This window comes from Acanthaster planci, linkage group LG06, assembly GCF_054643075.1.
Source record: "Acanthaster planci isolate LZ-2023a linkage group LG06, COTS_SCS, whole genome shotgun sequence".
NCBI lineage: Eukaryota > Metazoa > Echinodermata > Asteroidea > Valvatida > Acanthasteridae > Acanthaster > Acanthaster planci.
The window spans coordinates 4,426,786-4,443,871 of record NC_141782.1 but is presented as its reverse complement, the minus strand read 5'-3'; the positions used below and the strand labels follow the sequence as shown (position 1 = coordinate 4,443,871).

The following is a 17,086-nucleotide window of genomic DNA, read 5'->3' as shown; positions in this document are numbered from 1 at the left end:
CTAGTTTAAGCTTTGTATTTCTTCTTTGGTTTTACCGCTAACGTAGTCTTGGAAGCCCGACATGTCTTATGAAATATACGTTTGTTTTTCTTTGGATGTAGCCTAGACTAAGAAACTTACTGCTGTCGTTTTTGTGGGTCAAAGGAACTTCTTCATCTTCAAACTTGACACATAGGCCATCTTTAATATCGAGATAAAAGCTACATAAGAGAGATAAAAGATATATGTATAAGAGAGATAAAAGAGGTCCTTAACTAGCTTTTCATACCCCGTTGTTTTTGAATCGCGTCGTAAAAATCATCCATTTTACCCTTGGTTAATCTGTCTGCAACTTTGTCGTGTCTAGTGCTTGACTTTCTACGAATGATGTTTCGTCTAGTGTTGTGTCAAATGTGTTTGCTTGTGCAAAGGTGTTATCGTGGTCTTCCTCTGCTTTATCTTCGGTTATTTTGTCGAGAAGTATTTCTTCCGGGTCAAATCCGCCTTCTGCCATTTTTATAATAAACCGCTAGGCAAACTTGCGGGCAATACACTTTGCGCCATTAGCCAACCCTGGGTAGTTAATGCGCCAATAGCGAGCGTGGTCATTTTTGCTATGTCTTCAATGGACAACCGATCCAAATCTGGCGGTTTAATTTTCAATAACCTTTTACCGAGCATGGCATAGCACATGGAAATTGCTGAAACTACGGCACCGTGGTACACCGTGTTGGCGATCCCGTTTATGTTGATGTTTGCGTTACTCATTCTTATTACATAGCAGTTTCAAACTTACCGTTTTTTAAATTACCTCCTTTTAAAAATTATTCCATGACTAAAATTTCTTGGTCCACAACTTCTTGTGCAGATGCTTTTGACGTTGCTATTGGTTCAGTAGTTTTTGCCGGTGTTGACTCGTTAGGCTTCTTTTTCAAGTAAAACGCCAGTAACATTCCTCCAATGACCAGGCCGCCCAAAACTAAATATTGGTTATCGATGCACGTCGAGTAAATTTTACTTTCACTCGTTTCACTTGCTTTCACTTTGGCGAGCTGCTGTTTCATTTTCTTATTGTGCTCGGCTAATTTTTTACCTTTTTCTTTTGGGGTTTTTAACTTTGGTCACTGTTTGTACCTGCGTTTTAACCGGATTGTTGGCTGGAGTCGGTGCTTGTGTTGGCCGTTGTTCTGTTGACATGTTCTTTTATAATACACTGATTCTTGTTGATGTCTAAATGTTTTGTAGTTATCAAGGTTGCTACCAACGGCGATAGGTAAATACCGTACTTGTAATAGAGTTCGCTGAAAAAATGGCCCATTGTTTGACCTATGATAGGGTCGTCGTTTAGATCTTTAGTTAGGTCTTCCTCCGATTTCAAGTCTACGTTGAAGCCTAGAAATTCCATCGGTGTAGCAATACCCAAAAGACGCGTGTACAAGCTTAAAATCGCATTGCCCACAGTTTTCACCATTTCTTTGCCGAATCTAAATTCATACAAATTAAAAGTTTTCCTGTTCTGCGGAAGTAAGTGATTTGATGTCTTTGACGGAATATTCTTTATCCAGGTATTTTTTGAGATTCACCCGATGCTACAACCGAACATAGCCTGTCTTGGACGTTTGCTTTAGGTTCTTTGGTGTGTGCAGATTCGCTTTTAACTTTTGAATCCGCGATGGTAGTTTTGATATCGTCCATTTTAATATATACGTTTTAAAGTTGTTGAACGTTTGCTTGACTCGTAGGTATTCGTGGTGTAATGCGTTAAGTTAACTGCGATAACTAGCTCAATAACTACCTGAATGAATTGTATTTGTCGCTCTTTACTTACAACAAAACTTCAAAAAGCTGTAACCAGACTACCATAGCCCAATTACAGCCAATTTAAACTAATCTTTAACTAGTTCAAGCTTGCTCATCAGTTTGTTTCAACTAGTTCGTCCGACTTTCTGTAATTAAATTAAAAATATTATTTAAAACCAACTTGCTAAATTTAACGTCGCATAAATGTCGTTTTAATTGATCACGCTCTTCGTCGGGTGCAACGTCGTTTTCATCCAAACATTGGTCAAATGAATTCTTATCCTTGCAATAAAGCATAGCAATCCAGGCCGTGTTCTCACGGTAGTCCTTCAACACAGAGCTATACTTTTGCTACAATAACCAGCATGAATGGTTAAAATGCCTACCACTGAAAGCCATTTTGCTCAAGGCACATGTACTGCTTTCTTTAAATTTTTAAGACATTTAATGAACTGATCGGCTGCACAATCATCTACGATAAATAAAGTGTGTGTGCCATCGAACACCTTTTGATACAGGTCAATTGCCTTGTTTAATTTGGCATTCTCCCGATCTAAATCACATAGATGTAAATTTTCGTCCGTGTATCTCCATAGACGATTCAAATAGGTCTTATTCTTGAACATTGTCTGTCAAATGATTACAATGGCTTCAAACGCGAACCGATACACGGTCTCCAAAAGATCCAAAATCTATTGTGTTTTACCACTACCCGTTTTGCCCACGATTAAGGCGCAGTGTGGCTTCTTGTACATGTTTGCGCTCATTTATTTTAAACCGGTCTATACTTTTTTAATAAACCAAACTTTTAAAATTCCCGCCCTCTACTGTCAATTGCACGTCCATTACCAAAAGCACGTACATTATCAACAAGCTTGTGGTCTCTGCCCCCCTTTCCATCTGTATTGATATGTCACCTCCACCTCCCAAGGGCCAACCCAATCTGTGTTCTGCATTGTCATCCGAACTCCTAAAGTCTAACCACAGCCTGTACTTGTCCTTTAGATACTCAGCCATGCCAACACCCGTCAAGTTTAGGTCCTTGACTACCGATTCAGTATCCGAGTCATCAAAGTAAACTTCTGTCCAATGTTGATATTCAAATAGCCCTTGTGAATACAGCTGATTTGGTTTACCCTCTACTGTGACTACAGTTTTAGTTATATGTGGATTTTAAAATCTTTGGGGGTTCTTTACATTTGGATCTTTGAACAGAATTAAGACACCTTTCAAACTTTTAATCGTTTGATCGATGCTGATGTTCCATAACGTGTCTGACTTGTTTACCACCCGCTTCTTCCAAGAATGAATTCGGTCGAAAAATAGTACACGGAGCCTTTGTGCCAGGTTTCGGTAGGTTACAACTTCGTATTCTAGAGTCAGGTCCCAAATGCCGTACTCTGCCTTCAAATCTGTCGAACTGACCACTTTGTCGTGCGAATTAAAAGTCAGTTGATACGTCAGAGGTTCTTTAAAACTCGACGGATAAAAAGGGTCGTGATCTGTCAATAAAGGCCTGTCCAACGGAATCGCTTATCTATTTTTAAAAGCGTCTGCGATCGCCTTGTCTTTGCCGTTGTTTGCAGCTTCGTTTTTGTCGCCCGCAACTTTGCCACGTTCTCTCTTTCAAGGCCAAAGTAAGCCGTGTTTTTGTTTGTGACAAAGGTAGCCAGTTGTCTTTAAAGTTATGGAACTTGTCTGCGTCTCTGTAACTCGCAATTTTGTTGCCTTGTAATCTGACGTTTATTTCTGAGATCATGTTTCTTGCCACGTTATTAAACACGGTGCGATTGTCGCCCGATGCTCCGACTAGGTCCAATTTGAAAGCCAATTTCGCTGTGCCCGGAACAATTACGTCGTTTTCGCCCATTGCAGGGAATTTTACTTTTAGCGTGTGGTGTGCTGCGATTGTGCTTGGATTGTGTGTGAATTGTGTGTGATGGTGACTTCGCGCCGTTCGCCTTTAATTGCTGCGGCAATGGGTCTAATTTTTTAGTGTATCGTTTTGACATTTTCTTAATATATACTTTTTTATATCTTACCAAAAATCTTACATAAGAACGTATTCCCGTTCTTCTTCGGGTGTTAAATTGAGCAGTTAAGGGTTATTAAAAATGTCGTCGATTTTTTCGACTTGTTCCATCAGATTTTCAACAAATACTTGGCTCGCATTTGATCCTCGATAAAGTTTTTGGCAGGTTTGCGATTGTCGCATCGTATCACTGCGTAATAAAAGTCGAAAGGGGCGTACTTTTGTGGACGAGACTTGTCGTTTGTTTTTTCTAAAATTGACTCAAAATCCGCATAAATCACAAACAGAGTTTTTTGTTTGTGCCTAAAATTTCTAAATTCTAATGTGGGGTTGTCTTCGTATAACTCCGGTTTTGGCATTTCAACAAAGCAAGCCGGACTTCCTTCGCCTTTACACTGTGAAATGTTTGACATAATCGTCTTGCTTTTAAAAGCGCGTATTGCACCGATCGCACAGATATTTTTCCTGTCGTGATTGTTAACTTGTGTGCTTAAACGTTTCGACTTGTCTTTATCCAACAATAGTGACTTTTAACTACGGGCGTTGTACCTTGTGACTCAACCGTAACAGATTTAGTTTCTTCCGTGATGTATAATAAATCTACGTGGGGTAGTCCCACCGGTGCAAAATTCTTTGAAAGCTGTAAAATTAAAAAAAAAATCCTTTCTTGCGTAATTTGGGCAAGGTTTTAATTTTTCTTCTGGCTCGGGATATTTGTAACCAAACACGTTGATCGTGATGTCTTTTTGTTTTTCGATGCGTGGTATCTGTGTCAGCGGTGTGGGAAAATCGATACCCGTAAAATCAAGACCGTCGTCCTCGGTAAAATTCGTTGTTCAGTCTTCGTTTATTTTGTAATTTGGTTTATCTTTGAGCCGTTGTACAACGTCTGGTGTATATTTTCCAAGTGCTGCCCTCAGACACCATTGTATGCATTGTTGATCTTCATTTTTAATGTTAATGACGGCTTTAACAAATTTGTCGAGTTCGTCATAACTGCTTCCGCCAATGTCGCCGTATTTAAGCCTAACAATGTTAATGTAAAATGTGTTTATTTCGTCAACGATGTAACCCGAACCTTTATTGACGTTCATTTTGTTCAATAAAGTTGTCTCTGTGCTTAATTATAATTTGATCTAACGTGCTGCGTTGAGTTACAGTGATATAAATCGTATTAAATGTGTATTGTAAACTTTTGTCTCGGTCGTCATTGGGCTCGCGTTCTGGTTTAAAAAATCCACCACCATTGACGATTGAAGTTTAATTCGACGACGCGGACCGATTTCGGCCAAAGCCGATACAATTTGTTGCGAATCAGTTTGCTGTAATAATTGTAAAATGTCATTACGTCTGCAATAATTTGATTCGGTTTTAATTCAAAATTGACGCTATTGTTTTTATATCTTGTGGTTTTCGTTATGTCAACGCAATCAATTTACCATGACTTGTATAATCTTTAATGGCGCGTATGTAATCGAATCTTGTGTATCGTCCGTTGCGTCCTGTGGGTGTAACATTTAAATGCTGTGTCTCAACAATACGCTTGAGATGTTCTTTTTGCGCCTCGTGATGTTTGTGTAATCTTTGAGATGATCTTGAATCGCTTTGGGGGGAATTCCCCTCGTGGTCTAGCAATGTCATTTATAATACTACTTACGAAAGAAACCCACTGGTGCCCGGTCCGTCTTCCGTGGTTGCTAGCGGAGGTGCTGGCGCACCCGCGGATTATTTGACCCGTCCATGTTGAGAGCGGTGTCGCAGCCGCGTTTTGTGCGGGGTGGGTGGCCGCAGTCTCGGCGCGTGAAAATTTTGACCCGCGCCATGTTGCGAGCGGTGCCCTGGCTACGCCTCTGCGTTTTGTGCGGGGCTGGTGGCCGGGCTCCCGGCGCGTGGAATTTTTTTACCCCCCAGCCGCCCTCCCGAACCGTGTCTGTATCACGTACGTCCATTGACCGTTCCTGTGGCCGTGTAGAACGGTCTTTGCCATTGGGAGTGTGTGCAACGGTCCCGTACAGATCTTCGTGCAGACGAGCCCAGTACCGGTCAGTAAAGAACGTAGGGCCTAAAAATAGGGCCGCACTCTTCAGATTATGGCCTAAGTATTATCAATTCCCAATTCAAGTATGGGCATAATTACTTTCACCCTATGAGAATTAGACTAATGAGAATGGCTTAGCACTTGAACTTGACTTACTCTTTAGTGAAGTACTTCTTTTGGTGTCAGCCATGGCGAATCTCTGTAGGCCTTTTCAATATGCATGTCTTGATTAACCCCACAAATCTTCCAGGCAAAAACATCATGATTTGGTTTGTTGTCCCAGATTTCTATGACAATATGTTTTCAAGTGCATGGTTGCATTGAGTTACGAGTTCACATGACACCTCTGCCCAGATATCGCGCACAGTTGTTCACTGTCACGGTTTCACTACCAAAACATCAATACCGCGGAATTCCTCAATCATAGATAAACCCTCCATTGTTTATTTGCTAAACAAAGCCACAATATTCACATCAGTATTTGTATAGGTCTTCATAACAAGTTATTTCAAACTAAAAGTAGCTTAACAATTAAATTTTAATTGAAAAACTCAAATATCCACAGCAGTGACAAGGTAAATCTAAAAATGTCAACGGTTGCAAATGAACGACGTGACGTAGCCAGGTTTTTTGACAAACGCTCTTTGGTAGCCCTCAAAAACTCAAATTTTTGAGGCGTTTTTAATACAGAGGAAACGCTACATTTTCCTTCGGCCCTGTCTTTATTGACATTATATCTTTAGACGTAAGCCTCAATTTCGGACTTTCCAACATCGTAGGACCAGGGCTTTAAGTTTGAGATTTGTAGACATCATTAGGCTGTCATCTACAAAGTATGTTCCCCTGCCGGCATACCACTCCACAAATTCCTCCCTTATACAGGGGCCGGGCGCGGGCCTGACGTCCTCCGGAACACCGTCAACTTTTACACCTTTTTAACATCACACAACGCTGATGTTGGTAAATGTTAGAAGCATTCAGATGACGTGCAAGCTGCAGCTGAAAACGATTGTTATACACGTTCACTTAAGCCCTCTGTAATATCACTTTTATATGTCTTGCATATCAAGAGTATTTTCGTCTTTTAATTTTTCTGGTGGATAATCTTTTGTTTTGTCTATATGTATTTTTCTCTTCTTAATGATGCCAATAGAATAATGTCAGTCAAATTACACTGGTGTGGATTAAAAAGGCAAACAAAACGTGTTATGTCCAAACGGTGCTTTCCATTTACATTAGCCTAAATATATCGTTCCTATCCTTAGAACGCTGAGTATAACAGCCGACCCAGCAGACTTTACTCAGACTCAACTTAAAGAAGGCATGAGTTGGTTTCTGCTTAATATTTCTCGAAGGCCCCTTTTTACACTTCACCGGGCCACTCCCCTTACGAAGTTGGTCTGTTTGAGCATCATCAATCTGAAAATTGTCCAAATCCAGAGATTGCGGTGTCATCGGAAAAAATATTACCTCTTTACTTCCACTTACTTTGTTACTTCTAGCGGGTGCCGCGCAAAGTGCGGCATCCCGCTAGTACAGTACCAAATATTTGAAGGAAAAAAGTGATTTTACACATTTTAGATGTGCCGATTATAGCACAAAACGGAATTGTAAAAACTAAACATTATAACATACTAGTGGCAAATGTTGGGAGGAGTTTCCTTTTGAATACATGTATTTTGTGAATTCCGTGCGTTTGAAGTCTGCAATTGATATAGCTCAATATAATAAAGTTTTTTTTATAGCTTACGAGGGTTTGGTCAAGTAACCGCCGCACCTGTTATAAATAGTCATTTCTGCACCGTAACATACGGTACACTACACCATTGGTTTTTTGCATTTTACTGTGAGTGAACGACGCACATGCAAAGTCAATTTGCCAACAACAGTTGCTTTTTTCGTTTTAAAAGAGTACTTTTTCCTCGGCCAAAAGTAATCAGAAAATTGTGGAGTACTGTGCCCATTCGACACTATAGCACTGTGCATTCATGAAAAAAACTTCAACGAGCAGCGAACTGCATTCGATTTAATTTGTTTACGTGTACATGACGCGTGCGCGCGATATCAAGCAAAAGTACACTTTCAGATTTACCAAGGCTTTTTCTTTCAAACACGAACCATTTAGAAAGGGCTAGTGAAACTTCTGTTCATAGCTGATTCAATTATGTAACGGCCGACAAAGTAGCAATGGAGAAATACGTAACATAACACTGGATTACGTATTAACACTTCCAGCCTTTTGCAATACATTGTCTTCGATGAATAACGGTGGTGTCACGCACACGAAGCTGCAGTGAAAACATGTCTACTCTTCGCCGGAACGAGTCCTTAAAGTCATATGTAATTAGATTGTTGTGTATATTCATCCGTACCATTCCGCCATTTTGTTTGCTTTTAATGTTTTAAGTTAGAGCATAACTTTTCATAAAGTATGATCTAAATGTATTTTATCTTCTAAATTCTGAGAAAGGTGTACCACAAAGTTGCCTTATTAACCAACTAGACTTCTTTTTCCATTGAGTTTCACTGTGGGTGAAATGATATATGCTATATTATCAAGAATGTAACATATTTAACAATATATTGTTGTAATACCTTCATAAACATGCGAAATGCTAAAACGAAATAGTAAAATATGCTGCCCCTGTACAATATATGCCTATAAGTGATTTGTAACATGCCGAAAATCGTCTCCAAAACCTCACAAAACAGTGTCTTTGGGGAGTTCCTACCTCTATATCTTAACTTTTGCTGTACATATGAATTCAGTTCGATAGCCAAAATAAAGATTAATTATTTTTCTTCGTAACTTTGCTTAAAATGTGTCAGAAACTTATTTTTTTGTACCAGAGGGGTTAAAGACGGTCTGCTACGTCAGTTTTACTGTGCGGGCGTCACTTTTGCTCAGTTTTGAGAGATAAATGTACAAATCACGCTGATTGGCAGCAAATCAGAGTGGTCGTTTGCGATCCTATTGATCTGCGCAATCACCGCATAGGCGTTTTCCGACAGCGGTGGTAATGCGTGTCCAGAGCTCCTTTTCAAAAGGTAAATTCAATGGATGAATCGATGCAGTAGTTAATTTTTATATAGTAAGAGACCCTCATAAATAAAGATTAAATTTATTTTTTTAATTTTGATAGTCAATTTGAAGCAGTTTCGTCAAGACGTGTGGAACACAATTGTACGCATCGATTTATGGGCCAGCCCAATTTTTGCACGGGTAGAGTCAAGCAATAAACAGCCAATGGTGGTTGGTGTACTCATAGATAGAAGTATGCAATACAGGCAGGCTTATAAAGGGTTGGAGTGAAAAAGACAAAATAGTTGGAATGTTATGCTCTAACTTTTTTTTTGAGTCGATGAATAAACGTAATGTCTGGAAGTTGGAAATTCAGAAACGTTTTGATAGTGTTCCGTTTACTGGCCTAGGACAAGTTATGGAATTATTTATTTTATGTAGTCTGATAAACATCAGAAAAAATGCTGAATGCATAGTTACCAATGGTGTGTCATTATTTCAAACATTGAAAAACAAACATGGTTTGTTACTCATTTGTTTGTTTGTATTTCCTGTTTACTTTCAGAATTGAGAAAGAAAAGGAAAGTTGATTACTGCCTTCTTGATAAGGTGAATCTTTTTGTTTTCCCCGTACGGCAGAAAAGTGGCTAATATCCAAATTGTGACATTTGGACTAAACTGTGGATAGTCGTGTAAATCCCCAAGGTCAAAGGGAACTAGGAGGCCAACTTAAAGTCTTTCGATAAATGACACTTGGTCTCAGACACAACTGATTCTCGTAGAGACATTTTTATCTCGGTTGCAATTTTCTTCATGCATTTAGGGAAGAACAAAATAATTGCTGCTGATTATTTAGGTTACTACCATTGTTTCTTGCTCATTTTATACATATGCCTTTTATTGATTTACTTTATAATTGTAGAAGTTTGTTGTTAGTCAGTAAATGTGTACACTGCACGTGTAAGTTTATCCGGTTACTTTTCCAACCCTAATCTGCAAGAAGTTGACGTCGAATGTGCGACCAAGTCCTGAAAAAGGAAAAACATTGAACCAATAGTATTGAGCGGTTTAGAGAAAATACGCTGACGAAAAACCACAATTCTTACAATCACCATTATACGCACTGAACTTCCTTGCTTTTTATTATAGGGTTTGTTTTTACGTTTCGGGCATTTTGCAATACATGTAGGCTAACTGCAAGGTAACATACGTCTGCAATTACTTCAAGAATACTCGATCATCTTAGATTCTTTGCTGTAACAATCGAAGTTTACAAGCACAGGTAAACTTACTGGTTCAATTATGTAACTGGAATTTATCCACAGCATAGTTTATTCATCTTTTTTCTAAGACCACTGATAACAAGAAACACATACTGTATGATGACATTAAGAATTCGTGCGCAGTCAGTGGTTAAATAAGGTCATACGTTGGGTAAGACCTGTCATTGCAGATTACGTACACATGTACACTTAATTTTGCTAATGCGTGAAGACCCCAAATCTACCGACCGTTATTTCTTTGTTTTATGCACAATGTAGATCGAAATGAGAGAGTCCAGTTCTTGTAGCCTAGTACTTTGTCAGTCTGATTGGAATTTTTCAATTGCGATCAGTCACCAGGAATCTGTTCAATAACAACCATTTCTTACTCAAGTTACGTGACCATTATTATTATAACATCGGAAGACCCTGAACATCGTTATATCGTGCATTTCCTCTATTTTACATTCTTTACAATAATTTGTTGACTTAATGATCTAACCTGCCTACAATGTACGGCCACTGCTCAGTATATTGTTTTCGAAGTGGTCTGCTCTGTTAGATTTACTGATGAATATGAGTGAGGTTGGCTATTCGATTAATTGTATGACAGCGAGCTCCGTGTTGGAAATGTGCATAGGGGTGTGGAGGACGCACGACCGCGCACAAACTAGCTCTGAGGCGTCTCTACCTACTTGTTGCGTCGTTGTCCTTCACTTAAAGTGACAGTGCATGATTTATTACTGGAGCTCGGGGATGAAGTTTCAATATGCTACATCTAGCTTGAAAAGGATTGGTCACTTCACTCATTATCCAGGACGTTCGATTGATTTTAGCGTACCGTACGTCATATTCAGATACACAATCACTGACAACTGAACCTGCAGTTCTGTACGTTGAAGTAGGTTATAATTATCATATTTTCAAAATACATAAACGCTCTTAACGGTTGTCAACACTAATGCCAAAACTGAAAAAATGCATATTGTTTGATATGAGCTTATGGCAAGAAAAGGCATCGTTACTGCAAGGGGTGTTTTTCGTTAAGACTGTGATAGATTTTAGAGATCTAATTTGCAAAGATCTAATAACATACTTGCTTTAAATGGCCGATGGCAGACATGTATTCAGTCCCAACAGCTATGTTGACACAGAGACAATGGCTGAATTATTACAGATTAGCGTGCCCTGAAAATTAGCGTACCATGAATGGTTTGAGGAGGAGTGAAGTAACAGAATTGGCCCAGCAACATTACTTCAGACGGAGCTGGTGGTGGGAGATGATAACCGGTCATATCACATATGAAATTCTGTCACAATGTATATATTTTGTCAGAATACTTTATACTTGGCTAAACATGAGTTCACGAGCTTATTGGGAATAAAAGTAGTTTATTTTTATGTTAACCGTCCTGGCTGGTTATATTCAGTGTTCAAGCAGATATCATAATTGTGCGCATATTTGCATTGTTTCCACACTCAATTTACCCCTCTATATTGTAGTTTTAAATTAAGGGTTTCACAAAGTTGGGATTCTGTGGAGGTTCTAGCACTAATTATTCATAGATTCGACCAATCACAGTTAAGACTTTTAACCAATCACAGCCAAGAGTGCTAGCCAATCACAGCCAAGTGTTTTGACCAATCAGGCAAATGGTCAAGGCACTAATTGTATACAATCCTAGTTTAGGAAGGAATGTACGTTGCTTGGGTCATTCTGTCACAGCAAACTAGGCAAGCTGGTTCAATTTGCCCACCACCACCCCAGCCCCGGCCTTGCCTTGCGAGTTTCATTAATAAGAAATGGCGTTTTCTAACGGGATTTGGAGACAGCCATCTACTAATACATACATGATTTGATATTTATTATTATTATGGTTACTGTTAACAGTGAATATTGTTGCCCATACGGATCTGTGTATTACACACTGATTGTAAAGGTCAGCCACTCCCTCTTATGTACCCATGGGGGTCTGGTATGCTGTGTGTTCAATTGCATATTGCAAACCATGGTTGTACTCTAGAATGATTGCTTTTAGGCCTGGGTGTCCTTTGAATTAAAATGACTGGCCTGGGTGCCAAATGGAAATTGATGTACATCGGACCTGAGCGTCCATTAATTGTGTGGTTGATATGTTTGGGACCTGTCTAGCCCATATTTCTGATGCCTGCTTGCCCAAACGAATTCGGTATCTGGCAATTAAGTTCCAAAATAAATTTAAAAAGCTGTGGCCAGAAACAGATAAGATTGTGTCTTGTGTTTCATACATTAAAGAGTCCGAGTAAAATTTGTCTCATAAAAAAACTTTTCAAAATGATCCACCAGAGAAGTAGGGGCTAATAATGCTATCCATCAAATGGCATTATCACTGATTCATATTTTCCCATTAAGTTCAAAATACTTTTAAATGCGTATTTTTTCTAACAAATAAAAACCCCGCTCAGTAGGTATTGAAAAAAAGAATAAAAACCATGACAAGTGTGCTGAAACGCACGTGATACAGTTTTTTGCTAGAAGATGACTTAGGTTTAAAAAGCAGAGTCAAAATTTCTATTAAATATCTGAAAGTTGCTAGCTGTTGTTAAAAAAAGGACAAATTACTTGCTCTTTCATTAAGGTTGTTTGGTGTCCCAGTGCGGTAAGATATTTCTTCAATAAACAACTAAGTACTCTTACGCTGTATTTTTTTTTCTTTGTTTAGAGACGCTAACCTTACACCTTCGTTGGATAATACCAATCGTCCTGTGGAATCTTTCTTGTTCAAAATATGACTTCACTCCCCAAAATGTACTTTCCTATTCCAAATGGGTGTAATTCTAGGAGCTAAATATGGCTTGGTTATTTTCTTTTTTCGATTTATCCCGTGTTTCTTTTTTAAAAGCAAACTTTTGAATTATGGCGCAGTTTAATACTGACATTATATTGCATTACTGTGTTAGCCGAACTGGAAAAAAGGCAGTAACTTTCTTGAAATTGTGAAGAGCCATAATATTTACAACGGCGTCACCACATGGCGTGCATCCACAATGACCTCGTTACGCAACCACTGTAACAGCCAATTACACGTTTTGTTCCATCATGCACTACAACGACCGCGCACAGGACTTCTATGACTTTTGCCAGTTTTTGAATGGGCAGTGGATAATTAGCCGTCGCCAGCAAACTTATTCAAATATTTTGCTGGCTCATGCGCAGTAACTTGAAGTAAAAATGTAAAAATCTGTAATTAAATGTTGGAGTCAATTTAAAATGAACAAAAGAAGAATGTTTTTCATAACATCAAGGACGATGGTTGGGGATCTACCCTAGTTGAGAATGCGATTGCAAGGTGTGTGTGCTATCCACTAGACTAAGGAACATCCTAATCTATCAATAATTTAGTAAGTGTTATAGGCTTGCTCGTGTATAGTCATCAAAGAGGGCGCTGTCTAGTTGTAGCAGCCTAAATATTGTTTAGTTAATGTTGCCAGCGACGGCTTAATATCCATTGTCTTTTGGATAAATGACAGTGCATCACAATACACACCACAATGTGTAAATTGCAAAGGTGACATACAGCACATTGTAATTGAAAGTTAACACTGTGAATCAGAAAATTTGTGGGAAGAATGTGTGTTCACATCCGCATTTGTATTTCACATAGCTACTAAATCTCTTCCCACGTGCGCGTTTTCCCAGATTCGCAATGTACGGCGTGAATGGGAAACAAAATGCCTAAAATAAGCTCCCATGTCTGTGAAAAGTGTTTATTTTAAACACATTTTTATCTCTCAATTATTTAATTAAAGCCATATCGCGGTATTGTGGCCAACTTGATAAAGGAATGATTTATATACATTTATATTATCTTTTTAATGCACCCCTAGTGCACGACGAACACAATGTTTGACATACTCTCCCATAGTTTGTCAGCAGAGAAAATTGTTGAATAAAATTGTTTTACCACTGAGCACAGAAATAGTGTAATTATAGGTTATCTTCCTTGGATGGGTTACATAATTGCAAATCACACCCACGCATTTCACAGTGCACTCAGCTTACAGATTTCGCTGAGATAAGACAATTCCACAAACCTAAATCAAGACATTGGGTCAAACGTGTGTACATGACTGCGTCTTTAACGATATTTTATACAAATTATACTCACATAGAAGAACTGAACTGAGTGCTCTGATAAAAACTTCAAACCATAAAATTGTATATTTCTTGTCGTTGAGTCGTTTCGGAATGAAATTAATCAAAATTATGTAAGCCGCACTTTTATAAAATAGGCCTATACAAAAATACAAAATACAAAACCAATTGCAATTTATTTTGTTTGAAAGGCATTAAAAGAAAAGCCAAAATGCTTTGCATTTTAAATTGCTTGGCAATTTAAACAGACATAAAATAATGAAGCACCAGGGATTTTCCCTAACTACACGTGGACTATTGGTCCTGTCATGCTTCGACCTGCAGTGCCTGCTCGAGTGGCAAAGATAGCGGATGCCTGGGCGTGTCTAGCGGGCTCGATAGGGGCTACTGCCCGTACCTTGATGGCGTGATTCTCTCCACCACAGTGTAGAGCTACAAAGATTATGGTGAAGATGACGGCCCCCGCCATCAGAATGCCGAATGCCTCCGTTCTCTCACGTCGTCTCTTGGCTTCATCTAAGGCAAAGTACGCAAAAATCGTTTGCTTTATCTATATATCTATCTATCAAACAAACAAACAAACAAACAAACCAAACAACCCAACACACCAACAAAGAACCCAAACACCCCGACAAACAAACTGGCAGGCGAGTCAGTGAGCGAGTGAGGAAGCGAGCAAGGGGGGGGGAACAAGTAAGCAAGCGAGCAAGCAAACAAGTATATAAGCAAGAGGAGGTTCTGATGATCTTGTCATTCTTTGACAGCGAAATGAGGACCCGCTTGCATACTGAAGTTTTTCAATTGCCAGTGATGAACTAGAAATTCAATGACAAATGTTAATTTTTCAGAATACTGTGGAGCCCATAAAATGTGAGTTCTTATACAATTTTCATATGACAGCATTATACATATTCAAAACATTCAATGACACAATAAATACAATGACATACAAGTAGTAACAATACCTATAGACGGAAAACTGAAGAAGCGACTGTAAGTCGTATTTACTAGGGACACAACGCAATTTTTATGTCATCTTAAAAACTAACGGCAACCGAACATTTCTGGAGTATAGGTGGGAATTTCTGTCGCTCGTGTGTTTTTACTTATATTCGATGACTCACGTCCAATGTGTCTCATCTCAAAATTTCAGTTGCTATTTCTTCATGTCTGCAAACTATTACAGTCTTTCCCAGGTGAAATAAATTACCTTATTTTGAACTTTCTAAGTAGATTCATGTGCGAATACATATAGCAAGACTGCATTAAGTTTCATGTGTATGAAATTTTCCGGCGCATATAATTTAGCATGTACTGTATTTGTAACCGACATTTACGATTATGAGTAACAGTCATTGTGAGCACTGTGCTTGAGAAAATAGGGCATGACAAATATTGAAATCACATTTTCGGACTATATACTGACTATATAGTGATACCCCGAAGAGGTTTTATGAACAATTGTTTCTAATTTTAATTGGGCTGATGTAATGATTCCAAGGAAAGTCAATTTTCGGGACTTTTCACTCAACAAAAAAATCTTCGCATCCGATTTGTACTACTAGGTTAATCATTCTTACCTTATCTTGATGTAAACAAGGCATTGACTGAACTGACTACTTTTTTTTCCTTCAGAATCCATTTTCAGAATTCGATTGCAACGAATCTAGATTAATGTTTCAGCTCTTGCGCAGTGTTCGATGACAAAACTTCCTTCTTGTAAATTATAATGGGGGACGAAAAAAATTAGAATATTTTTTTTTTACTCGCTAGTCGAATGCCCTGGGATCGTTAGGCATTTTATGACAGGATCTCGAGGCATAGTTTGACGGAGGTCCAGAAAGGAGGCTACATATCTCAATTTTCTGACAAGACACAGCAACGCAACTAAATCCAGTTGGCTGCAGGACTACTCAGCAGATTTTTGCTCACGAGCGATTCAGGTCATCAGTCTTAAAAATGCTATAGGCCTATGCGAATTTGAAGGAGTACTTGCATACTAAGGACTGCTTTGGAATTTGCGTTGTCGCTCCCCCCCCCGCCATATTAATTGGACCAAAACGAGGCTGATGGTTGCAAAACAATACAGTCGCAACTATGTAATTTAATACTAAGCCATTACATATTTAAGAACCCAATTACGTTTCTCAAATGTTCATAGGGCCCTTTAAGCTGTATTTCGTGAGTTCAAGATCATTTTTTATTTTAAAGCAGTGTGGTCCTATTGGGCAAACGAAAAACTCATGCAATTTCGATGGATGAAATGTTCCATTCCGCTTGGCTTTGCCTTGTGCGAAGGAACATTTCATCTGAAATCTCATGAAATTATTCTTACCAATGCACTCATAATTATTCGTATAATACAATACCAGCATAAATCAGATGGCTTGGATTGACTTCTTTATGTGCAACGTGGCGTTTTCCCTTCTCCTGCGTAAAATCACTACAAAAAGTTGCCTATGTCAATCAGTGAATGCCTCAACAGATGTCCCTGTCTGTTTTGAGTATCCGTTTAATCGTTTGGCAGCAAATTTGATTTGTTTCTTTGTAGTACGTAATTTATTCCTCTTCCATCTAATCGATCCTCGCGTATTAACGTCCATTTTGCGAAACAAATTCGTGTTGAAAGCGCCACCCACTGGTTGTAACGTGTAATTTTAGACTGGTTACCGACCCTATAGTATTTTATTTGTCTCTTTCTTACTGAAAATGAAATGTACGAAATAGGAGCGGGAACCGGTCAAGTCAACTGATTTTCTTTTCAACGGGTACAGACGAATAATTCAATGACGCAATCAACGAATCCACTTATCACATG

The 17,086-nt window shown here is 38.8% G+C and overlaps 1 long non-coding RNA gene across 1 annotated transcript; it reads right to left on the bottom strand.

Moving 5' to 3' along the window:
- Positions 1-9,641: 9,641 nt before the first annotated feature.
- LOC110988986 (uncharacterized) lies at positions 9,642-16,951 on the bottom strand. Its single transcript, XR_015425560.1, has 2 exons — positions 16,638-16,951; positions 9,642-14,784 (listed from the first exon to the last, which is right to left on the bottom strand). It is a non-coding gene; the product is annotated as an uncharacterized LOC110988986 (long non-coding RNA).
- Positions 16,952-17,086: the final 135 nt, after the last annotated feature.